This window comes from Rhinolophus sinicus, chromosome 3 (assembly GCF_057876585.1).
Source record: "Rhinolophus sinicus isolate RSI-liver-muscle chromosome 3, RSI-T2T, whole genome shotgun sequence".
In the NCBI taxonomy this organism is placed as follows: Eukaryota; Metazoa; Chordata; class Mammalia; order Chiroptera; family Rhinolophidae; genus Rhinolophus; species Rhinolophus sinicus.
The window spans coordinates 71,027,007-71,054,787 of record NC_142503.1 but is presented as its reverse complement, the minus strand read 5'-3'; positions in this window follow the sequence as shown (position 1 = coordinate 71,054,787).

Sequence of the window (27,781 nt, the reverse complement as noted above, 5' to 3'; positions counted from 1 at the left end):
GACATTATTTGTTTCCTCGACAGTCTACCAACCTCAGCCAATGTTACCATCAAGTTTTGTTCAAGGAAAGAATCTATAAGGTATTCTTGATCTTTGATTTTCCCTAATTCCCTACATCCCACTGATTATTTTCCCAAAACATATAATAAATCTGTCCAAATTATCTGTCCCAGTTTATAGACATTGCCTACCTCAATCATTTTGCTCCAGTTGCACAGCTTCTTTCTGTTTCTCTACTAAACCAAACTAGTTTTTAAGGGACACTTATTCTAGCTGTTTTCTCTCTGTGTAATGTTTTTATACTTGCTATTTGCTTAACTGGTCCTTAACTGATATTCAGATCTTAAATTAAGCTCTGCCCTAACTTAACTTAAAGTTTAGTTTTGATTGAAACAGAACGAGGTTGATAAAGACTCTTGTTTATCAAACTTTAGTCAGGCTCCTCTGAGCCCTTATTTCAACCATTCTTTGACATTGGTCCCAGTCCTTGTCTGGCCTGTCTGGCCTAGTTTTAGCAATAATCCTGCTAAGCCACTTTAGACAGAATTCCCCCATCAATGATCATTGAACACCCAGTCTTGCCTTTAGCCAGAATCCTGTCAGGTCATTTTAGCAAAAATCTCCCTTCCCTCGAGGTGTCTTCTTAGTAACTTTCCATCCACTGATCCCTTCACTTTACTCAGTGGTTATATATCCCCAATTGTCTTTTTTGTATTCCAAGTTGAACCTGATCTCTCTTCTCTATTGCAATACTCTTATTGAATAATCTTGAATAAAGTGTTCCTTACAGTTTTAAAAAAAGTCAGAACATTTTCATCTTTAACAAAACTTAAGCACACAATTCAATCTAAAGTAGTAACCCAGTCACTATCATTCTCTTCAGATTAATTTATTTCTCTCTATAGCACTTACACTGCCAGGAAGCCCTCCCTCCCTCCCTTCCTTCCTTCCTTTTTTCCTTCCTTCCTTCCTTCCTTCCTTCCTTCCTTCCTTCCTTCCTTCCTTCCTTCCTTCCTTCCTTCCTTCCTTTCTTCCTTCGTCTTTCTTTCTTTCTTTCTTTCTTTCTTTCTTTCTTTCTTTCTTTCTTTCTTTCTTTCTTTCTTTCTTTCTTTCTTTCTTTCTTTCTTTGTTATTTTATTTCCTTTATTTTGTCTTCCTTTTTTTTCCCCTTCATTCTCCTCTCCTTCTTCCTTTCTTCAGTGTCTCTCCATACTATAATGGAGGCTTCATGGAAGCATGTATGCTGTCTCTCTTTTAGTCAATGTATTCTCAGTGATTGAAGAGTAATTGCTATAAACCAGGCTAATAAACATATGTTAAGGCACTAATTAAATCATTACAAAATGTAAGTATATTAAGATAGGAATAAAGATGAAAGAACTAAAATTTAGAACTAAAATAAAGAGATGTTTGTCCACAGGGGAACAGTACTACACAGAACATTATAAATGAAATGATCAACAGGAGGGGGTGTATTGTGGTTTTAGGGTAGATAGTCACTGAATAAAAACAAATAAAATCATGTAAGAAGAAGAAATAATTAGTTACTCTCCAAATTAATCTAACCTCTGCTAATGCTATTCAAATTCACACCTTATAGTTAATAACACTAGGGCCTCAAATATGCTTGTTTTCTCTTCTCACATCTTACAAATAGAATTAAAACAAAGAATGTTTAGTCCAGGGTTTTTAGTATACCTTAAAAATACTCAGTCTAGAATCATTCTGTGAATGATTCTTTTAGCTGCTATTACAGATAGAACAGCATAGAAAGACTCACTAGTTGATTGATCGGACACCATCTCAGTGATATTTGCTTCTTGTTGGAGTCACACCACAAGCCCATAGTTCTCTGTTCAGTTTTTTATGTCCACAAGTACAATTGTATGTGTTCTCCAGGGTGATTAAGCTCTGGGATTAATTTATATATGAATCTGTTATGACAAACAGCATAGCAATCTATTCATTTAAAATAAAAGTGTAACTGAGAGTACGTTAATGTATCTTCTTTGTCCCATAATAAAATCTACTTAGGAAAGATACTGCTTTGGGACTTTCTTATTAAAGCCAGGTTCAGAGTATATTACAACAGACTATGATAATCTGATATATCTAGCTCCATGGCAAGCCAAAAACTAAAGAGGTAAAGTAATGATGATAATAATAATAATAATAACAAAACAACAACAACAACAACAACAACAACAATAATAACTCTATTGACTAGAATTTAAGTTTTCAAACATAAAGGTTTATTTATTTTTAAGTGTGATAAGAGGGAGAACAAATTACCGAGAGCATAATATGCAAATTTATACTTGGAAGTCAATCTGTGTCTAGAAACTTGAAGTCAATATTGAGTTTATTTGGTGTAATGTACTCACATGTGCCCATATGAATAACTATCAAAATGAGAATAATCTTGTAGAGTAAATATGCACTTGAAATGCTCCTATGGTCTAGTCAGAATTATGTCAGGATTGAATTACATCTTGTTGGTGATTGATTGATTGATCAATTTTTGAAGCTTAGCTATGCCTTTTAGAAAGTAACATGGAGGAGAAGAGAGGGAACCTCAGATGCCCTATGGAGTTCCAGACTCCTGGAAGACTCCTGGTGGAGAGAAAGAAAATTAAAAACAGAGTGGTTCAAAGTGCTCCTGTTAATTTGCGAAAACCTGGACTGTGCTGCTGTGGTTATGCTGCTTTGTTTCATTTTGATTCTATAAAACATTTAGTTTATTTCCTATTTTCAAGACATTCAGAGGTCATTTATTTGCCAAGTGTAATATCACAAAGTAATGATGTTGCAAACGTTTGTTTCTATTGCTTTAGCAAAATATTTTATATCTATTTTTAAAGAAAAAAGTTTTATTCAAAATCTTTTTTCAAAAATAACTATAGCTAATTTAAAAGACTCAAGATCCTTTTCTTCTATGACAAGAAAATATAAGGCAAAAATCAACTTTCAGAATCGTTCTTTCTTCTATCATCTGCTCCTTTGCTGCTGCAATGAAGCAATCATTTTAAGCAATGTCATGACAGTAAAGTCAGTAGTCCAGCAGCAGCATCTTTTAATGTCAGGTTGCACCAAAATCTGTGGCAAGTTTAATGGAGACCTTTATGAGATATTAATCTTTTTTAGCCCTATCTTACTGAACTGTTAGACTCCTCAGGCAGTCTGTCTTTAAGAGTAATTCCCCTAAGGTCTGAATGTGGCTGAATCTGAACTAACCACATTTGTGGAAATATACAATTGGCAAAGGAGCCTTAACAAAACACAGTCAGAATTTCCAATAAAAACATGTAACGGATTGATGCATACCCTGTTTCTCTAAAAATAAGACCTAGCCGGACAATCAGCTCTAATGTGTCTTTGGAGCAAAAATTAATATAAGACCCGGTCTTACAGTATATTACATAAGATCGGGTTTTTTTATTACAGTAAAAAACAACGGGACTTATAATAATTTCTGCTCCAAAAGACACATTAGAGCTGATGGTCCAACTAGGTCTTATTTTCAGGGACACATGGTATCTGTTATTAATGTAATGTAAACATATTTATTGAGAACTTACTATTTTCTAGGTTGAGGGGTATAACAGGGTAAAAAAAAAAAATCAAGACCCTTGCATGGTACTTATAATCTAATATGGAAGAGACAGAAAACAATTATTAAACAAATATGATAACTTTCAATGGCATTGTGTTATGAATGTATCAAACAGGGTTGACACGGTGAGAAGAGATAAATGAATAGGGTCAGCTACTTTAGGTATACTGACAGATAATTTCAGGCAAGTACATCTCTGAGGAAGTAATATTTGATCAAATCTGGATAAAAAGAACTGACCATGTGAAAACAAGGGACCAGAAAATTCATGTGAAGGGAAAAGAAAGTATAAAAGACCATAATGCAAAAAAGATCTAGGCATTTTATAGATTCAGCAAAAAAGGGGGGCTAATATTAATGTACTACATTATACCAAGGGAGGTGTGGTGGGTGATGAGGTCTGAAAGGAAGTCAGAATCCAAGTCATGTGGCCTCATTCTTTCTATGTAAGGGAATTGGAATTTTATTCTATGTACAATGGGAACCCATTCAGATACTATAAATATAATCTTAGAATAACATGATCTTAGGTAAGTTTTTAAGAGACATACTTTTATTTTTATTTCTCTTTTTCATTTTCTCTCTTCTGTTCTATTTCTCTTACCTTCTCAGTCCTTGTGTAGTGTGCATGTGTGTACACGCATATAAAATCAGCCTTGCAATGGTCCTTAGGCCTGTGAAGTCCAGCCAGGTTGAACACTCAGGGACTCATCAACATTTTCTTTAGACTAATGATGTGATACATCCCAGATGTTAAGTTAACCCATTCCCAGATGTCCTCCATATTAAGCAATCACAGATCTAATGAATTGTAACTTTGTAAGGTGTGTTTTTAAGATTAGTGAAGTAAATGGAGTGTCAAAGAGATTTAGTTAGGAGGTGGAAAACATATGTTTGTTTTAGGGTCACTTTTGAATATGTGTGAGGTCAATAGAACCTCCAAACATATTTTTAAAGTCTGTTTTTGTTGGTGGAATTGTATAAGTAGCTATGGGATTTTTCATAGGTTATTTACTTTCCCACAAGTACAGATTGCCTTGTTACAATATTGCCCTTTTTTGTAATAGTAAATACTCATTTTAAAACCCTCTTTAATCAACTTTCAGAAGGTCATCAACTCTAAATATGAATGTTTCAGTTTCATAAACCTTCAAATGCTGTTAGTGTGTATTTGTATGTGTATGTGTGCACATTTGAATCATTGTAATTCAATTATATCAAAATATAAAAATTCAAAGCTCACAAATGTTGTGCTTCATTAGAAGATCAAGTGCTGGAGGATACCTGCTTAGTACATAATGAAAAGAGGACAGTGGCTCCAAAGCTCACTCCCAGAGGAGAAGACCCAAGGGATTTCTAGACCATCACTTATCTACTGACTTGACCCTCCCTCAGACAACCTGAGGCCTTTCTTTTTTATCCTTCTCATTCATCACATTTGGAAAAGACTCAGGGACCAGTGACAAATAGGGATTACTAACATTGCTTAAACTTTCTTAGTCTGTTTGTCTAGTTGTAGACTTTAGATACACATACAAAATACTGAAGTAAATCTCAGAATTTGTAGGATCATTAATCACCAATAAACACAATCTTTTCTTGAAATCCTTGACAATTTTCAGTAGATCAAAAGGAAAGATACTTATTATCAAATCGCAAATAAGGTTTATAGCTCTTGAGGCATGTAAAGTATAAGATTACATGAAAGTTAAATAATATTAAACAATGAAAAATCAACTTATAAACCACATCTCCCATTCATTTGATTTTTTTGGGCATTCTGATTTTGTTATGAAAATATGACATGTGTCTTAATGATAACTTTTAAGCAACTCCAGAATTGTTGTTCAAAATACTATTTAATACAAAATAACTAATTTGATTCACAACAGGGATTTATCTGGAAAGAAAATTCTAATAAACCTTCCATCCCAGTAGGATATTTCAACAAGTACAATAACAAAAGCTGAGGTTGGTGGTCTTTACAAGTGATATCTTGGCCTATCACCATAACTCTGACCATAGGACTTGAATTAGCTCCCCACAGTTGAATTATAAAAGCTTGTCTTTGACTCTTGAGGAGATATTTATGAATTGGTGAACATATTTGGTTGTCTGAATTATAAATCATTTTTAACTATCTCATCATTTTATGTATTCATATAAGGATATTTAACATATTTAATGAAAGCCTATTGAATGATAGTGAAACTAGTTAATTCCTTATTTTTTGAGATAGTGGATATCATTTAGGGTAAAAAAATCTATGTATATTTCCTCTTTATTGTCCTCCTGAGGAAGCAAACTGCCTGAGTATAAGCAAGCAGCACAGAGTCTCATAAGCTATTTCAAATGTGGTTCTGAGGGGAAAATATAGGAAGACTATAGGGAGTCTCAAAAGTGTTTACCACTCTTTTGGCAAAAATGTAGAGCTTCTGAAGTTCCAGTTGCCCTGCCTATTACCCCCTCTTATGTTCAGCGATGTGCAACAGAGGAGATCTCAGAACCTGGGCATCATTGTGAAATTCAGGGTTTAGGTGCTCCTTGACATAACATTGGGGGATTCTATTGGCGTATACTGAGCAAAGGCCAAGTTCATTAGATATACTATGAGGAACGGTCACGCTCTCTGCGACATCTCAGTAGATTCAAAGTCTATTTAAAATTACAAAGTAATAAAGCTGAATGTTAGTATGCAGTAAATTTCCTCTGAATACAACTAGTGTACATACCTTAGAAAATTTTATTTTGTCCCGTTTGGAATTTTGATAATAATTATTTACCATTAAGTAAATTTTGATTTTTCAGTTTAATAAATTTGTTTCAGTCTGCATTCATAGTTATACTATGCATTGGTATAAATATCTAATTTCTTCAGACAAATTCACATTATTTCATTATAAATGTGTTTTTATTTTCTATCTAATGAAGAGCATATGTAAATTATTATTATTATTTTATTGAAATTTATTGGGGTGACAATGGTTAGTAAGATTATATAGATTTCAAGTGTAAAATTCTGTAGTACATTATCTATATATCACATTGTGTGTTCACCACCCAGAGTCAGTTCTCCTTCCATCACCATATATTTGACCCCCTCTACCCTCTTCTACCATTCTCCTCCCCCCACCCTCTCGTAACCACTAAATTATTATCTGTGTCTATGAGTTTTTGTTTCTTTGTTTGTCTTGTTCTTTATTGCTTTCAGTTTTATATCCCATATATCAGTGAAGTCATATGGTTGTTTAATTTTTCTATCTGACTTATTTCACTTAGCATAATAATCTCAAGATCCATCCATGTTTTTGCAAATGGCACTATTTTGTCTTTTCTTATGGCAGAGTAGTATTCCATTGTGTATATATACCACATCTTTTTTATCCAATCATCTATCAAAGGACACTTTGGTTGTTTCCATGTGTTGGCCACCGTAAAAAAAGTGTAATGAACATTGGAGCACATGTATCTTTATGGACAAAAGGAATGAGTTCTCAGATTTTTTGGGTAGATAACCAGGAGAGGGATTGCTGGGTCATGTAATAATTCTATTCTTAATTTTTTGAGGAACCTCTACACTGCCTTCCATAGAGGCTACACCAGTCTGCATTCCCACCAACAGTGTAAGAGGGTTCTTTTTTCTCCACAGCCTCTCCAACACTTGTTATTATTTGTCTCGTTGATGATAGCCATTCTGACTGGTGTGAGGTGATATCTCATTTTGGTTTTTATTTGCATTTCTCTGACAATTAGTAATGTTGAGTATCTTTTCATATGTATATTGGCCATCTGTATGTCCTCTTTGGAGAAATGTTTCTTTGAAATTATATAAGTGGATTTTCTCCTTGTGTTTATGAACTTCATTTCCGGGGATCTGAGGAGGACTTTTGAGTCACTTCTTTTAAACCAACATCATTGTGTCTGATAGGGTTGAAAATCAATGTTGATAGAGGTTGTACAGGGAATAGCTACTGCAAAGAGTCACTGCACTTAAACTATATAAGAAGACCTGGGTTGCAATCTTGGCTCTGCTTTGTATAAGTTTCTGTGTCTCTGGGGAGCTTTGAAATTTTGAGCATATGATTAGTCACCTGTGAAATAAGAATGATTTCTTGTAGTGTATACATATCCTGTGATTTATGAGAATTACACGAAAGTTTGCGTATGAAAGTTACTTTTTGTAAATTTTAAAGAATGATACAAATAGAGGACATTCTTATTATTGCTCAAGAAATTCTGCAAGTGCACTTCTTCCCTGTATGGGTTTATTTGATTTTAAAGATGGTAAGAGTAATCTCTTTATCACAGATATTGGGACTCACTACCATAAAAGTAACAGAATTTTCTTCATTCCTAAACAAGCATTTTAAGCCCATATTTAGTACAAGCTGTTGTCCTAAGTCCAGAAGATAAAAGGAATGAGTATGACAAATGTGTTTTGTAGCCCAGCTACTTTTATCATTTATACATAATTAAATTTAGCATCTACACAGGAAAATTCATATATAAATTGGCACTTTCAGTACCTCTCTTAAAGGAGAAGTTCTTGATTTTTAACTAATCTACATATTTTAGTAAAAAGTTTGCCTTTTGTATAAATAATTTTGCTATATACATAGATGACATAGATATGGATGTTGACACAGATATGAATAGAGATAGATAGCTTTATCACAGTCTTTTCAGAAAGACATTATCGCTATGTTACCCTCTAGGCTGAACTTCTCCACACATTCACAGAGTATTATCCAAATAAAATGCTACTTCACAAATACATGGATACAGCTCAACTTTTTAAAAGCGTACCTATGTTGTACCCCTGTAGCCAAGATACTTTTTATTAATTGATATCCTTGGTTTTAAACACCACAGTTTAAATGATAATATGAATAACTGGGTGTTCCATGTAGGGATAAGGGAAACCAAACCAAAACAAACCTCAAAGGCTTTATACAGTACGTGCTGGAATATTTTGTAACTTTTTATTTACTTCTTACACAGATACATGATTAAAATTTCTCATGAGTTATAGAATGACACTATTAGAATTTCTTCAAATATAAGAAGTATTTCATAATAGAAGTAAGTATTTCAAAAAATCTATGCTTTGGATTTTGTTGATGGAAATGATCAGAACTGCTTGGCGTCACATTGTTTTAACATTGTTTTAATGTGATTTCTGAAGTGTTTATATTCATGTTTTTATTTCATTTATTTATTTGAATTTTCAATGACTCACACCTATCAGTAAAGAAATGTGATTTAGCAAAACACTCTTAACCTTCTTTACATCTGTCTGAACTAGTCTTCAAAATGGAGCCATTGTTTTTTCCTTTTACCATCTTTTCTATCATATCCATTGATTTCCCACCAGAAAGTACAAACTAAATGGATATGCTATGTCCTTTCTAGTAATGAAGGTAAAATTCCATTTTAACATTAAATTTATGAATTCAGGAGATATTTACTGGGAGCCACTTTATTCAAGAAATTGTTGAGAGAGAGAGAGAGACAGAGAGAGAGAAGCAGAGAAAGAGAGACAGAGAAGAGAAGAGAAGAGAAGAGAAGAGAAGAGAAGAGAAGAGAAGAGAAGAGAAGAAGAGGAGGAGAAAAGAAAACCCACTTTTCTATATCCCCCAGAAAAGATATGTTGCAGTTCTTACCTTTATTACTTCAGATGTGACATATTTGGAAACAAGGATGTAGTAAATTAAGATAAACTCATTAGGGGGAGTCCTAATCCATAGGACCTGGTCTCCTTATAAGAAGTGAGAAGTGTGTGCACAGAGGTACAGGGAGATGCCATGTGGGGTGCAGAGATTAGTGTGGTGCGTCTTCAGGCCAAGGCACACCAAGGATTGTCTGTCGTCACCAAAACTAAGGATGAGGCAGAGAAGAAGCTTCCCATTTGAGCTATCAGAAGGAACCGACTTTGCCAACACCTCAATTTCAGAATTTTAACCTTCAGAAGTGTGAAACAATACATTACTATTATTTTAAGACATCAATTGTTATAGTAGCCCTAGGAAACTAATACAAATTGTCCACATGAGAAACATCCAAACCTGTAGAGAATTTTCTAAGAGTTTATTTGAGCCAAACTGACAACATATGCATGGGAGCAAGACCTTAAATGCTCCAGAGAATAACAATGTTGTAGCTTCTTTTATGCATTTGAAATTAAGGAGGGAATTTAAGGAAGATTACATGAGGGTGGGGGAAAGCAAAACTGGGATTGGATTACAGGATAGTTAACAACATTATGTGCTTTCCTGAGGGTGGTTAAGGCTTATTTCAAAGGTGTGCTAACTTAGATGCACAGGGCTTTCTTAACACAAAGATAAACCTTTTATTAAAAAGTTATATGCCTGGGTCTAGACTACCCACCATGACCTGCCCAGTTAGGAATTTAGATCACCCTGTGAGGTTTCTTTCCATAGAATCTTTTTCTCCCCCCTACAAAATTGTGGTAATGAGAAGCAAGGTGCTATTGTACCAAAAACCTAAACATGTAAAATGGTTTTGGAACTGGGTAAAGTTTAAACTGCTTTGAACAGGCTGTTGGTAAAAATATGAATGTTAATGTCAATTCTGCTGAGAGCTCAGATATAAGTGAGGGGATCTGTAGAGAAAGCTTATATATACATATATACCTCTAAAATACACACACACACACACACACACACACACACACACACACACATATATATACATATGCATATCATTGTGTAAATGCATATGTAACCATGAACAGAATGTTGCTAGAAATATGAACATTAAAAATGTCTCTGGTGAAGTCTCAGATGGGAATAAGGAAAACGTTATTGGACATTGGAGGAAAGATTTTCCTTGTTATAAAGTGGCAGAGACTTGGCTGAATAGTGTTCTGATATTCAGTGGTGGAAATTAGAACTTTTAAATAAAGGACTTGGATATTTAGGTGAGATTTCCAAAGTGTGGAAGGTACAATTTGTTTTTTGGTTTTTTTCTGTCCCACTTATATAAAATGTAAGAGAAAAGAGGTATGTTAAAGCAGGAACTGCTAGACTACTGGGGAACTATAGTTTGATTTGGAAAAGTTTCAGCCTATAGATGGCTTGCCCTGGACACAGAGCCAGGAGTGTAGCTGGGAAACTATTTACTAAAGAGATTGGCTATGGTTCATGGATCCAGTGAATTATTTCAGCAGAAGCCAGGAATAGCGATGTGGATATCCAGAAAGGATCTGAGTAGAATCCTTTTATCAAATGGTGTGAATCCCCTGGCTATGCCATGAAGACTCACAAGGTTATTTAGAATTGATACGAGCAGAAACAATGCTAGCTTAGACTGAAAAGGACAGAGACAGCCAAATGGAGGAAGAGGCACATCTAATCAAAACCCTGGATACAAAGGCTTGGGCCCACTATATCTCCTGCGTTCCACAGAGTAGGTCCAATGCCCAGGACTGAGGTGTTGGGGCCACTCCTATGGGCCCAAAGGAAAGAGCATCAAGCCACAGAAAATTATTCTCAGGCCTTGGAATCTAATGGAATTTGTCCTGCTGTGTTTCGTGCTTACTGAGGAACCATGGCCCCTTTTGTCCTTTCTTCTTTTTAGAATTCCTTTCTTTTAGAATGAGAATGTTTATCATATGCTGGTCCCACCATTGGTTTAGAAAATAAATTACTTGTCTGGTTTTAAAGACTCACAGATGTAAAGGAATTTTGCTCCATGATAAATTTTGCCCAAACCTTATCCGTCACTGATTTAGGTGACTTAGATAATGATATTTGGAACTTTGAGTTGGTGATATTTAGATGAGATTTTGGACTCAGGATTGATAATAGAATGGGATAAGTCTTTTGGGAATGTTTGGGAATTTTGCATGCAGGAAGGGCATGCATTTTGGGGGCCTAGAGGGGAGTCTGTTAATGGGTTGAATTGTGTCCTCTAAAAATATATGTTGAAATCTTAACTCCCAGTATCTTGGAAAGTGACCTTATTTGGCAGATTAAATTAAATGAAAGTGAGGTCATTAGAGTAGGTCTTAACCCAGTAAGTTCAATGTCCTTATAAGAAGTGAGAAATGCATATACAGACACCGGAAGAATGCGATACGAAGATGGAGCAAGAAATTATAGAGATGCCTTTCAAACCAAAGAACACCAAAGGATTCTTGACCATCAGCAGAAGCTAAGAGAGAGGCATGTTGCCGATTCTCCCTCAGACGTCTCAGAAGAAACCAACTCTGGCTACACCTTGATTTCAAATTTCTAGCATCTAGAATTATGAGACAATAAATTTCTATTGTTTTAAGTCTCCAATTTGTGGTACTTAGTTTTGACAGCCCTAGGAAACTAATAAAGACACTTAGGATGAATAAGCCTATGTGTAAGATATACTGAATAACCTGATTAACTCACAATTTTTGGTAGAATTTAACATATATGAATAACAATAATGCAATTTAGAATTAATGGTTATTGTCCAAAAAGAAGAAATGAACACCTATGTAGACGCTGGATAACTTGCATGAGACTAAAAATAATCAAGAAAAATAATCTGAAAAAAACACCCATCTGAGATCTATAGGATGTGTTGTGTATTTAATTTTTAAAATATATTTTATTGTTATTACATTTACACTACAAAGTGCACTGATTCTAAGTATGAGTCTAATAAAAATTTTAATGAAAATTTATTAAGATTATTTTAGAGTCACATGAAGTTGCAAAATATAATACAAAGAGATCCCTTATACACATTGCCCAATTTTGCCCCAATGTAAAATTTTACAAAACTACACTATACTATCAATAACTAGGTTATTGACACTGTCCAATAATCTTACTTACATTTCCTCAGTTTTAATATATTCATTTGTGTGTATTTATTTTAAGTTCTTTGAAATTTATCATTTGTGTCATCGTGATACTGAGCAGTTCCAAAACCACAAAAACCCTTCATGTTGCTTTTTGATTATAAGCACCTCTTTTTCATCAGCCTCATCCCTATCCTTAATTTAACACCAATCTTTCATTCATATCTAACATTCTGTCATTCAAAATGGAATCTTACTCAATGTACAGTGTAACTTTATAGTGGGATTCTCTCTCTCGCGCGCGCTCTCTCTCTCTCTCTCCTCAGAACAGTTCTCTGAGGATTAGTTTAAGGTAGTACATGGTGAATGTAGGTATATCTATGCATTTCCTTGTATTACTGAGTAATATTTCATAGAATACATGTTCCACAGTTTAACTATTGATCGATCTGTTTAAGGACATCCAGGATATTTTCAGTTTGAAGATAAAACAAATCTAGCTTCTATAAATATGAGCATTCAGGTGTTTGTATGAACATTTTTTTTTCCCTCTGGAATTAATTTCCATGTATGCAATCGGTGGAACATGTGGTAATTGTGTCTGAAGTCGGCTAGTTAGCAAATCATTTCCATCTACAACTTGAATTCCTTTATGCCATGTAATCCAGTATATTCACACGTTCTGAGATTATGATGTGAATATTTTTGTGGGAGGGCACTATTTTGCTTAACACAATTATTTTAGTTTTTCTAGGGCCTGTGCCTTCACACATCATTCTATAAAAAAATCAATTTCTACAAAAAAATCCTGCTGCAATTTTGATAGGAATAGATCAATTTGGTAATAACTGACACAGTTATTATGTTGAGTCTTCTAATCCATGGACATCGTTTCTCCATTTACTTAGCCATATCTAAAATTTATTTCCTTGGCATTTTGCTAAACAGACAATATATGTATTTTAAGTAATACCTACGTGTTTCATTTTATATGTAGCAATTGTAATGGTATTATGTTTTAGATTTTGGCTTCCACATGTTCATTATTAGTACAAAGAAATCCAATTTAAAAAAAAAAAAAAAAGCTTTATTGAACTATAACTCACATAACAAAATTCACACTTCAAAGTGGTCCTTATTTGCAGAGTTATGCAAGCACTGCCACTATATAATGTTGGAACACTTTCATCATCCCAAAAGGAATCTCATACCCTTTAAACACTTAACCCTCACTCCCATCCCCACCCATAGCATATGGCAATCCCCAATGGACTTTTGTATCTGTGGATTTGTCCCATCTGGAAATTTCATATAAAATGAATCATGTAATATGTGACATTTTCTGTATTGTTTCTTTCATTTAGCATGTTTTCAAGGCTCATCCATGTTGTAATATGTGTTAGTACTTCATTTCTTGTTATTGTCAAATAATATTCCATTTGATAGGACACAATTTACCTATCAATTCCTATGCTGATGGACATATCAGTGTTTTGCTGTTAGGAATAATGCTGCTGGGATCAACTGTGTAAAAGTTTTCATCTTGACATATTTCAGTTTTCTTGTGTGTATTCCTGGGTCATATAATAACTTTTTTATTATTGAATTATAAGAGGATGTATTTTTTTCTGACAAAAGAGTTTTAACTTTAGTCAGATGCTTTTTGTGTATCTACTGAGATGATAATGTGGTTTTTATTTCATTCTTTCAGTATCGCTTATTATATTACTTGATTTTCAAATGTTAAATTAACCTTAAAATCTGGGAATAAGCCCTGATTGATCATGTCACACTATTTTCTTTATATATTGTCAGATTCCTTTACATGATATTTTCTTTAAGCATTTCTATATTTACATACCTATACTTATGATTGATATTAGTCTATAATTGTCTTTTTCTAAATTAGTTTTTTCAAATTTTGATTTATGGCCTCATAAAATGAGATTCTTCTTATATTGTTTGAAACAGTTTCTGTAGCGTTAGTGTTATTTCTTCCTCCCGTTTATTTGGCAGACTGCTACAGTGAAGCCATTTATAATTGTAGGTTTCTTAGTGGAAAAGTTTTAAGTTTATGTATTTAATTTTTTTTAATTATAGAGTTATTTTGATTTTTTATTTCTTCTTATTTTAGTTTGAGTTCTGCTTTATGATAAATTTGTCCATCTTATTTTTTAAATTTATTGAGAAAAATTGCTAATAATATCTCTTATTTTTCATTTTAATATCTGTAGAATCTTTTCTTTTGTCCTCTTGTTGATTTCTAATGTTGGAAAATATGTTTTCTTTCTTTTCTCTGATCAGTCTTGCTAGGAATTATTGAATTTGAAAAGATCTTTTGAAGAAACAACTTTGAATTTGATAATTGTTCTTATTATTTGCTTGTTTCTTCTTCCATTGCTTTACTCTTTTGTATTTATTATTTACATTTTTCACTTAACACAAGTTTAAATTGCTCTACTTTGAGGGTTGGAATTTAGGTAGAGATTTGGTTAAACTCAGATCACCTCTACTGTTTAACTCTTTGACGATTATAATCCCCTCGTTCCATTAGGGTCCTAAGACTAAATACTTCAAGTGTGTTAGATGTCAACATTGAGTCTGATAGACCTTAAAATTGTGAGGGTACCTGACTAAAACACCTCCAGCATGCTATATAACAAGATTGGATGCTTAAAAAGCACACAAGTATCTCCTTTTGCCATGGGCTCCAGATTAAGAACACTTTCTACACAAATAAGTAGGAAGTATGATAGAATGTGATACAGGTTACATTAACATGGATTTGGTGAAAGAAATCAGTGTCATAATTGAAGCTGTACTTTTTATACTTAATTTTGAATTTATTTGTGCTATCATGTTAGGAATTGGGTAGACAACAATGAGGCAGTGAAGGGTTAAATTTCTTCGGCAGGATTTAGTAATTTTAGATATTGATTACTTTAAAACATCATTGAGCTGACAGGATAAGAAAAGCCCACTTGTCTCACTGTTTGGTCCTTTTATTTCTCACAAGACGGATGAGTTAATAAACAGGGAGCTAGCACTCCCATAAATTCAGCATCTATAATATTTGTCACCTTCGGAATTACTTGGATGAGAGGAACATCCTTTATGTGACTCCATGGGAGAGGATTAGCAGACTTTCCCTAGAATCTGTATTCCATAGTGATTAATGCTATGTTGATGTTAAAAAAGGCAGTGTCATTAGGCAGACATATGAGGAGAAAGACCCATGTTTCCTGTATAGTGCATCCCAAACATGCTAAGCCTCTTTGAAAAGGTTATGGTTTTACTCAGTCACATGGTTTTGTTAGGTCTTAGTCCCAGTAGCATACTTTAAAGGAGTAAGATGTTAAACTGAATATTACACGCACAGACACAGATAATATCTTAAATTGGAAACAGTGAATTGTCTCCAAGTTAGAAATAGAATCGATGGATATTTTTTAATGTTAGCATAAAGATCAACTAGTGAAATTTTCTCACTTTAAAAAGGAGGGAACTGAGAGTTAGGGAGGAAATATAATTTTTCCAAGGCCACCTAAATATTCAATGACAGAGCCCCTTGACTATTTCCATCCAGGTAAAGAGGAAGTAGGCTTATTTATCCAAATCTATTCTGACTTTGGATAGCTTTTTCTTTTCTGTTTTATAAAAATATGATAATTATAAATATCTAAATTTAATTTAGTCTGTGGATTAAATACTTTTTTGTAAGTAAATGTTCATACTTCTTTACATTTGGAATAGATAAATTTGATAAATATAGAGAACAAGGAGGGTTTAGTTTTCTAAAATGTGAACTGAGTAAATGAAAACTTGAATGTAAATAAAAAATAATATTGTTTAATTGATGAGTTATTTTTTAAACAATAAAAGAAAAAAGAAGAAAAAAACAAAAACAAAAAACAGAATCCCTAACATATAATTGTGCCGATTATAAGGTAGTCTGATCTAGCAGGTAAAACTAAATATAAGTTCTGCAATAACTGACATATCGTTGACTCCTTATTTATTTGATGAGTGTCCGGATTCTCCTTTTCAAACCGGATGATCATGAAACAAGATTTCTGGGCACACTAATATGGAGTTTTATTGTTCCACTGGTCATGGGCAGAATTTATCCAACAGTCAGTAACCTTGGCAATAAATATACGTCTTTATGATCAGAATGAGCTGCTCATTCTGATCATATCATCAGTGGATATGTCAAATGACAGGAATTTAATACAGTCATTATTTTTACTATTTGTAATTTGGGGTTTTATTATACATCTTTAATGAGAAGCCCAGAGGATAAACATGTTTACTTTTGTATCTATAGAAAGCTAATTCAACTGATCAATATTTGTCCCCAAAATAACCGTATTTCAGTTATTACAATGTCTCCTCAAATGTAAGACTGAAAACTCATAACTGTCTTTAAAGGTAAACAGTTTTCCCTCCACCAGCTTCTCTTTCTGGCTTGCTTGAGTCTAGAAACAAGCAATAGGGAGAGAAGGGGTGTGATCCGCTGCTTCTTTTTTCTGTGCTCTTCATCACCCCTTTGTTAGCGGATACTTCGGGCTCTTCTAGAATCCCACATAGGAAATATTTAGAGAGAAGAGGTAACAGAAAGGGACAGGGACTTTCTTTCCAAAGCAGTCAAGAAATAATGGGATTTGGTGAAAGTTTAAAGCTAGGTTTTCACGTTCTATTTCCTGTGATCACATTTATTAATAAGCAGGAATGCGAAAGACAAGAAATCCAGTTTTAATGGTTTAAAAAAAGTGATTATAGTCTGAACTGAAACTGGAGATATTCACAAGATCAAAATGACAAAAAATTGATGTTGATGAATAGGGAGAATGATGCTTCTTGGGAATCTGGATTTTGTGACTGAGAGATACCTGCAGGTGTAATTTGTGGTATATATAGAAAGACAAACTCTTCCATAATAAACCAGTTTCTAAGGTATGGAACTTTTCTGGTGATTCTGACCACCAGAATAATAATCATAGTATGTGCTTGAAATTTCCCTAGGCAACATATGCATGTCTTTAAATATTTGGTGGAAGAGATGAGGTTTGTTTCCCTAAATAAGAAAGGAAAGATAATAATAACATGGAATAAATTAATTCACATTAAGGAATGAGAATTTGGTTGAGTCGCTATATTATGAGAACTTGGATTGTTGGGGGAGGAAATGGCTTTTCTATTTGTATGACTTTGTACAATTTGCACTTTCTCTGAGCAACCTATGTCTCCTGAAACTCTGTTCTCCTCTCTGTTGCCATGAAGTTGGACATGATGAAGATGGAGGGCAACGGTAGAAACGTGATTTATCCTTGACTCTTCCTAATGGGAAGCACAACTTCTACACTGAGTCATTTATTGGCAAAATGGCATGTATTCCATTATTAGACAGATATATGAACATGGTGATAGCAGCACCCCTTGTATGCCTTCACTAGTGTAAGCAGTTACTTTTTCACCAGTTCATACTCAACTTCTATACGTTACAAGAAAATAATTAATTTTATGTTTCCTGAAGAACTACATAGGGAGAGTGGCTGAACTACATAGGCAGATTTTGGCTAAGCATGAAGAAGGGCTTTCTAACTATATAACTAGAAAGATTCAGAATGAAAAGACCTCCTTGAAACAAATTTGCTTATATTAAGTGAATGGGTTCTACTAGCGAGTGGGCAGACACTTGAGGAACTTTATAAGGACAAGTCTTTAAACCTCTATATTTATGTAACTATTCACATATAGGCCTGCTATTTCTTCTGTTATTGAATTAACGTTTTATAAAATCAACCTTAATATTATTTACTTAAAAACAATCAAACAAACAAACTTGTCTTCAACCTAAACAATCATATTCATGAAACCCAGGCATTTGTATGCTAGTATTAGCTTATTTTTCTATTACATATTTAAAAAATTGATAGCTATTAAAATTTTAAATATCTATCTATATACCTCATAAATCATCTTATACACCAGCCCTGAAAAACAGTATTCTAATATGGAAGAAATGACAATTAAGCTTCTTTCCATCCACAGGATTTCATAGATTCCTAAAATTTACATTATATATGTACGTTTGTTTGTACATTTAATAAATATTTTCATATTCATGAGCATAATTATGTATGGCACATGTGATATTGGTGATTAGTAGTTAAGTCTGACAAGTAATAGCAAGTGTTGGAGAGGCTGTGGAGGAAAAGAAACCCTCATATACTGCTGGTGGGAATATAAAGTACCGTGTGTCCCCGAAAACAAGACCTAACTGGAAAAGAAGCTCTAGCATGATTTTTCAGGATTACATACCCTGAACATAAGCCATAATGCATCTTTTGGAGCAAAAATTAATATAAGACCCAGTCTTATTTTCGGGGAAATATGGTAGTACACCTGCTATGGAAAACAGAATTGAGGTCCCTCAAAAAAATTAAGAATAGAATTACCATGCAACCCAGCAATCCCTCTTCTGGGATCTACCCAAAAAATCTGAAAACATTTATTTGTAAAGATATATGTGCCCCGATGTTCATTGCAGCATTATTCATGGTGGCCAAGACATGGAAACAACTGAAGAGTCCTTTGATAGATAATGGGATAAAGAAGTTTTGCTACTATGGAATATTACTTGGCCATAAGAAAAGATGAAATTCTGCCATTTGTGACAACATGGATGGATCTTGAGATTATCATACTGAGCGAAATAAATCAGACAGAAAAGTCAAAAAACATAAACTTCACTTACATGTGGGATATAAAGCTTAAAGCAACAAACAAACAAGAAAAACAAAGAAACAAATATTCATAGACACAGAAAACAGTTTAGTGGTTACTAGAGTTAAGGGAGGAGGTGGGTAGTAAAACAGGGCAAAGGGAGTCAAATATACAGTGACAGAAGGAAAACTGACTCTGGGTAGTGAACACACAATGCAATATTCAGATGATATAGCACACAATTTTACACTTGAAACCTATATTATATTATTAACAAATGTCACCTCAATAACTTTAATTAAACATTATTTAGGTCTGAGCATGGTTGCCACTGCAATAATGTTTGGTAACATTATATGTTTTATATATATATATATATATATATATATATATATATATATATATTTATATATACATATATATATGTATATATATATATATATATATACATATATATATATGTGTGTATATATATATATATATATATATATATATATATATATATCCTTTCATATAAACTTGTCTAAAACTAGCTGGGTAGCACTTCACTGCTTTATAAATTAAGTCCAGTGGGCACTGCTTCTCTAAGCAATGTATTCATGCAGTAAGATGTATTGTAGTCCAAGTTTGTTAACCTTTAAGAAAATAAATTTACTTACTAATACTTTTACATGCTTTTCCTTGGTTTTATAGGGTCTTGGAAGATCTACTGTCTCTCATCTTTTCCAGTCTTACCAACTTCCTCACTCACTTTTACTTCATGTTACAGATATGCTGTTTTTCTATGAGATTTCTAAATCTTTACTCTGTCTTAATTCCCATATCTTTTCACTTCCCTTGACATCTTTCTCTTGTTTTGCACAATTCCCACTCATTCCGCAGTGGCACACTTACAAGGATACTTCTCAGACTGTCTTTTTTAAACACTCAAGTTACGTATTTGCTATGCATTCTCACATTTTCTTCTACTTTCCATTTTGTAACAAGTGAAACACTTGTAATTGTTCAGTTTCTATTTCACTGGCTTTTTTATTGACTTTATTTGTTATACAGTTCTATGAAGTGAAATGCATGTGTAGATTTGCAAACCATCATCAAAATCAGGACACTGAATAATTCTTTCAGTCAAAAGAAGTTCATCTTCCAATCTCTTTATAATCACATTGTCCCCAAACCCCTGGCACCCACTGATTATCCCTTCACCATTACAGTTTTGTCTATCTGACAATGCCATATAAAGACAATAAATATCTTTTTAGAGACTACCTTCTTTCACTCAGAATAATGGTTTGAGATTCATCTATGTTATTGCATGTATCAATAGTTTATTCCATTTTTATAACTCAGTAGTATTGTATAGTGCTGTTGTACCAGTATACCAGGTCTGAGAATTAAGTTTGTGAACATGTTGCAATGATGTTGCTAACCTTTTCTGATATCAGATGGATTATTCATTATGAACTTGTGCCAACTGGACAAACAGTTAACCAAGTTGACTATTTGGATGTGCTGAAAAGCCTGCGTGGAAAAGTTAGACGATCTGAACTTTTTGCCAACAATTTGTGGCTCTTGCATCATGAAAATGCACCAGCTCATGCAGCACTGTCTGTGAGGGAGTTTTTAGCCAGTAAACAAATAACTGTATTGGAACACCCTCCCTACTCACCTTATCCGGTCCCCAATTATTTCTTTCTTTACCTGAAGATAAAGGAAATATTGAAAGGAAGACATTTTGATGACATTCAGGACATCACGTGCTATAAGAAGACAGCTCTGATAGCCATCTCAGAAAAAGAGTTCCAAAATTTCTTTGAAGGGTGGACTAGGTGCTGGCATAGATGCATAGCTTTCCAAGAGGAGTACTTCAAAGGTGACCATAGTGATATTCAGCAATTAATTTTGTAGCACTTTATCTAGGATGAGTTTGCAAACTTAATTGTCAGACTTCATATGTTTGTTTATTCATTTATTGAAGGAAAGTAAGGTTTCCAAGTTTAGTGAATATTGATAGTTGCTATGAACATTCATGCACACACTTTTGTGTAAACATGGGCTGTTGTTATTATTTTCTCTATGCAAATATCCAGGAGTGTAATTACTGTGTCATATGGTATGCATGTTTAATTTTATAAGAAATGGTTTTCCAGAATGGGCATACCACGCTGCCTTCCCACCAGCAAAGTATGAAAGGTCCTGTTGCTCTGCAACCTCTCAACTCTCTGGGATTCTCAGTATTTTTAATGTTAGCTGTTCTGATAGGTAAGCAGTGGTATGTCACTGTGGCTTTATTTTTGTATTTCCCTGATGACCAATGATGTAAAATATATTTTTATGTGCTTATTTATGATGCATATATCCTATTTGATAAAGTGTTTGTTAAAATTTTTGCCCCTTTTTAAATTGGGTTGTGTTCTTATTGTTTTGTTTTGATAGATCTTTATGATTTTTTAATACAAATTCTTTGCTGAATATATGACTTGTAAATAATTTTCTGACTCTGTAGATTTATCTTTTCACTTTCATTGCAGTGTCATTGACAAATCAAAATTTTTCAGCATTTTAATAAACTCTTTTCCTTTAGAATAGTTTGAGATTTACCAAGAATTACAGAGATAATAAGGAGAATCCTTATATACCCAATATATAATTTTTCCCATCATTAACAGCTTACAATAATATGGTGCATTTGTCAAAATTGATCAACCAATGTTTATACATTCTTACTAACTAAACCCATACTTTATTCATATTTCATTGGCTTTTATCTCACATCCTTTTTCTCTTCCAGGATCTCATCAAACACATCACATTATATTTAGTTATCATGTCTCCTTAGGCTCCTCTTGGTTATGACAGTTTCTTAGACTTTCATTGATTTTGATGTCCTTGACAGTTTTGAGGAGAAATTGTCATGTATCATCTAGAGTGTCCTTCAATTGGGATTTATCTGATATTTTTTTAACATGACTATACTGAGATTATTGATTTAGGGGTAGAAGACAACAGAGGTAGAGTGCCATTCTCAACATATTATAAGAACACCTACTATTAATATGAGTTACTATTGTTCATGTTAACCTGGACCGACCAGTTGAGGCAATGTTTGTCTCATTTCTCTCCTGTAAAGTTATTCTTTTCCCCCTTTTCATACTGTACCTTTGGGAAAATGTCACTATTGTCAGATCATGCTTAAAAAGTAAGTCGTTTTACTCCACTTCTTTGGGGGCAAAATATCTACATAAATTATTTGTAATTCTTCTGCATGAAATATTTGTCTACTTTCTTTTATGTACATACTTATTTATATAATAATGTTTTTATAGTAGTATAAACTTCTAGGTATTTATTTTATACATGGGCTATAAACCACCATTTCTTTATTTTGCAGTTCAAGTTGTTCCCATCTTGGCCATTGGGAATTTTTCAGTTGGCTTTTTTGGTTTTTTGACATCTACCTATGATTGAGGGATTTAGTAATAATTATAATAATAAAATATAAAAAGTTCTTCCCCACCTGGTGAGTGTGTGTGTGTGTGTGTGCGTGTGTGTGTGTTTATGTGTGTGTGTTTGTGTGTGTATGTGTGTATTTACCTAAATATAACACAGTAATCAGTGTATGCTAGAGACAATGGTCATTTGCATACCCTTACTTAGTTGTAGTTGAGAAAACATGATAAAGTAAGGCAGAAAAGAAAAGAAAGTGTGGCCTAAATACGTAATAATGAATTTCAAGAATTTAGTGGGTGATTGCATTGATGGTAGTAAAGTAGTGGCTAGGGTAAAGAGTAGGGTAAGATTGATTTTGACATGGTACACAACAGTTGTCCAGCATGCTCTTCTTAACCAACAGTGCATATTCAATTCCTTTACTACTATGAATGCAATCACCTACTGAACTCTTGAAATCCATTAGTATTTAGGCCACAGTGTTTTCCATATGCTCTTCTCCATTCTTATTATCATAGTTCAGTCCCTCATTGTTTCTTGCTTGAATTCTAAAAGATCCCATAACTGGTATTTATACTTTTAGTTTTTACTTTCTTAAGTTCATTCTCCATCAGGTACTTTTAAATAAAAAGATGCATTTAATTATGAGGTACTGTTGAGTATTAAGAACTATTACAAACTTTGGTATATGATTAATATAGATTTAAATTCCTCTACTTCTTCTTTGCTTTGAGCAAATTGTTGAACTTCTCTGAGTTTCACTGGCCTTATGTGAAAATATTGACTAAGCATAGGGTCATTGCAAATATAAAAAATAGCTAGTATCAACATTATTACTGCATGTCTACTGTGGGACAAACACTAAGCTAAGTAATTGGTCTGTACTTCACAATATCCTCATGAGGTGGAGATTACTTGTACATGTGGAAACTGAGACACAGAACAATTATATAATGTTCAATTTCACATAGCTAGCAAATGAAAAAGCAAGGGGTCATACAGGTATTTTTAACTCCAGAATCCATGTTCTTTAAAACCATCCTGGCCAATTTCAGGCTGAGAAAGTTGTAGAGCTAAGATTGGAATTCAAGTTTTCTAATATTTTATACTATATAATATTATTTGCTAAAAGACAAAATATCTAAAAATCACTGTAAATTTCTAGTACAATATCCAAAATAAACATTAATAAATAGAAATGGTTCTCTTTAATATTACTTTTATAGCATTATTATTTTTTCTTCTGTTAAATATGTTTTGTGGGTTCTAATCACCTAACTTAGCATGATAATAAAAAAAGTATCACAATAGTCTCTGATTTTATATTCAGGCATTTATATCCCATTATGTCTACCATTCTGTCTTGCCATCTATTTCTCTGTCTATCATTCTCTCTGTTATACACACATGCACATGCACACACCCAATGACACACATTAAGTTTGGACAATATTTTTTTGTTTGAAAGGTGTTTTATTGCTCTTTCCATTTATGCTAATTCCTTTGTCTCAAATAACACAGGGCCTTTTAAATTCTAAATAATGCTCACTATTCACTTAATATTTTTATGAAATGTTTCTTTCTCCAAACAATCTTCCCTAACCTTCACTGTGTCCCCATATTCCATTTCCGTAACATATATCACTCTATATAACATTCTTTGATATGTCAAATTGCCCTTCTGGCAATAGATTTTTGAGGTCAAAAACTATGTTTTCACACTATATGACACATTGAAAGCACAATTGTTAATAATTAATAAGTGGACTAATATAGTGATGTAATTACTAATCTCCAGAAAAATATTTTAATTTGAACTAATAAAATTATGTTACCAAAAACTGGCCCCGTTTTTGCCGTTTGGTAAGACAGAAGCTACAAAGTATATTTGACCGAAATATTCAATTTTATGCCTTTGTTTTAAGAATTTGTGGCAGAAAGAATAAGTGTACACATGTACACACATATTTATGCTTAATTTCATAGTTATTTGTCTACTTTTGGCTTGAAATTCAATATGACGTCTTATTTAAACAAATTAATGCTAATATCTACAGAAAGGATGATACAATTCAGAGGGGAATGACCTATTATGAGGATTTTCCTAATTATTTATACATTGAATTGATAAAAAATGAAACCAACCTGGGACATATTAGTATTTGTAAAACAATTAAAACCATCATTTTAAAAAGCTTCAAATTTGTCTGAGGAATGCAACAAATATTAGGATAAAATATTATTAGAGAAGCTAACAGGGGATCAGTGCTAATAAATATGCTAATTGTGTTCCAATGACTTTAGAAAAAAAGACTACCCTTGGTACTGGAACTCAAAATAAAAATTAACTTAAAAGTATTCCATCACTAATACAAATATGTACCATCACTAATGGCCTAGACTTTGTGGTAAAATTCTCAATGGAATAGTGAATCAGAACTTAAATAATTAAACAAACCTCAATATATCACACTGCACTTATAATCTTCAGTGGTAAATGAGAGAAAAATGTGTTTCTTTTTGTGAGTAAAGTCATCATATATTTTACTATGAGGCCTTCCCTAAAGGGACCTTTGCTTCTCCCTCACTTTAGTACATCAGTAAGCCTACATTTATATTTCTGATTAGTCTGCATATTTGCACCCAGAATGAAATAAAATGGATCAATCGCTACTACAAGTCCAGTTTGGAACTCATCAAATTAGATATATTGATGTTATTTCTTATTTCTTTTTTTTTCTTTTTTTTTCTTCAGAAGAGTCAAGTTTCTTTTTGAAAAACGTACAACACTACGTTGCCAAGTTGAAATGGAATCAATTTTATAATTTCAAGGATAACAATAACTTCCAGAATTAGTTTAACTGATGAAATAAATTTCATTAAATATTTATCTAATAGTTTTCATTTTCTTAGGTTATATAAGTCACATAATATATGAGATATTTACACTTTCAGATAAAATTTAATTTTAATAGTTTGACTAGTTATTAGAAAATTTACCACTAAGTAAAAGAATGAACAAATTATTGCAAATTGTTCCACAATTTAATTAAAAAAAAACTTCTCAAGTTTGGTAAATAATTTCATAATAATAGGGCTTGGCCTGATTGATTTCTCTCTTTCCTGAGTCATTACTTTTTTCCTTGAAAACCTGAAGCAAGTGATTGTATAAAAATGTACAATTTTTACTTTTAAATCATGTTTTAATTTTGGAATATTTAACTATTATTTATATAAAATTATTCCCCATATTAAAAAAATATATAAAAGTACCATCATTTAAATTGAAATAATTGTTAATTTAAAATTAGGATATACTTCCATTATCATTTCTAATTCTAGTTCATACTGACTAGTTCATAATGCACAAATTATAATCCATATATTTAATCATAAATTGGATTTGTTCTACACACCAGTATCTAACTTGGCAGAGTAAAGTGGTTTCATGTCAGAACTAAGAGAGTATGAGTTGGGATGACTTCTGAAACACTGACATATTTGTTTAAATATTAAAAAAAAAAAATTGAACTGCATAACATATTGTGCAAATATAGATTGAATATGAACAATTACAGAAAAGCTGTAGCATGCTTTCACTAATTAAAAAACAAAGTTGAATAAATTAGAATGTATTAGGTATGTAACATAATATGTGACCATTGTTTTTCTAAATAGTTGGCTAAAAACTTCAAAAGTATACTTAGAATTATGTATGAAAATACAGTATTCATAAAATAAATCTCACTAATACATATAGAAGTTCGATTTTGGTTAAAAGTACTCAAAGGATTGCTAGAAAAAATGCTGCTTTTAGTAGACACACATACACACAAACACACACACACACACACACACACACAAAATGTTCTCCTTTATATGAGCTAATAAAATTGAAACATTCAAAATAAGATCACTTATCTATTGTCCTAATCATAATAATTTCATGTGCTCCTAAATATGCTCCTCTTTTCACAAGGTTCTCTCTGATGACAAGATTAAGAACTGCAAGTGTGATTACAGCCGTGGAGGAAGTCACAATAACTATTGATTCACAGGGGCAATTGAAATGTCTGTTCACCCTGTCAAATGACTCCTCCTCCGCCTTTGCTGCTTTCAGGATCACATGATTTTTCTGCGAGGATTCAGCACCCCAAGCAAAGTACTGTTAAACGCAGGAAGCTTCTCTATAGACCTGGTCTGTTGCAGGAAGGGTCATGCTCACTGAGATCTTATCCACCAACAGAAAACATTTTCCTTAATACCTATTCTGCATGCCAATTCTAAGCTATTGGCATAAGAGGAAGACCTCGACTTTTCTTCAGTGTTCCTGTCATAGTAGGTGTTCCATATTGAAAGTAGCTAACGTTACAGTTTTTTTTGTTTTGTTTTGTTTTTTTTTTGTTTTTTTCTGCAAAGATCTTTCAGGTTGTAGCCACAGTGAACATAATTTTTACCCAAGTCATGTCTTTGGTGCTGAGTGAGGAACCATGAATGCTGAACTGAGAGCTGTTCAACTGTTGAGCTCAAGTCACCCTCATTAATATTTTCTCCTTGGGTCTTTTGGGATTCTCTTCTTTGAAGTATACTCACTCAGGGTCACCTCAGGCATTGGGAATTTTAAATACTTTTACTACACAGTTAAAAAGTTGGTGTACAAGTAATGTTTTCTTGTCAGAAGAACCCTTTCCTCGACTCATATTCTACCCTTCAAATAATATACTCCAGTGAATATGGGAATGGAATGAATCTCTCTCCTTACATATAAGGCTCAGTCTACTTCCTGAACATAAAATCCTCCCTTCACACTTCCCCTAGAGTCATTGCTCCATTGCTATAGTCCACACATGTACAATCATATATGATATATATATATATATATATATATATATATATATATATATATACACACACATATTAGTGATTCCTATAAGAATTGTGAGATTCCAGTTCTCAGGGATTTTTATTAAAAATACAAATGAGTGGTCATTTTCAGTGTGCAGTTTTCTTGACAATTAGTATCATTATTATAATAATAATAAAAAATAAAAGTTCTGTCATACTAGGTGCCTTTTTTTTAGCTAAATATAACATAATAATTAGTTTTGGGACAGTGGCCATTTGCATACCTTTACTTAATTTTGACTCAATTTTTTAGGGGAGGAAAGATAGAGTAATGCAGGAAAGGA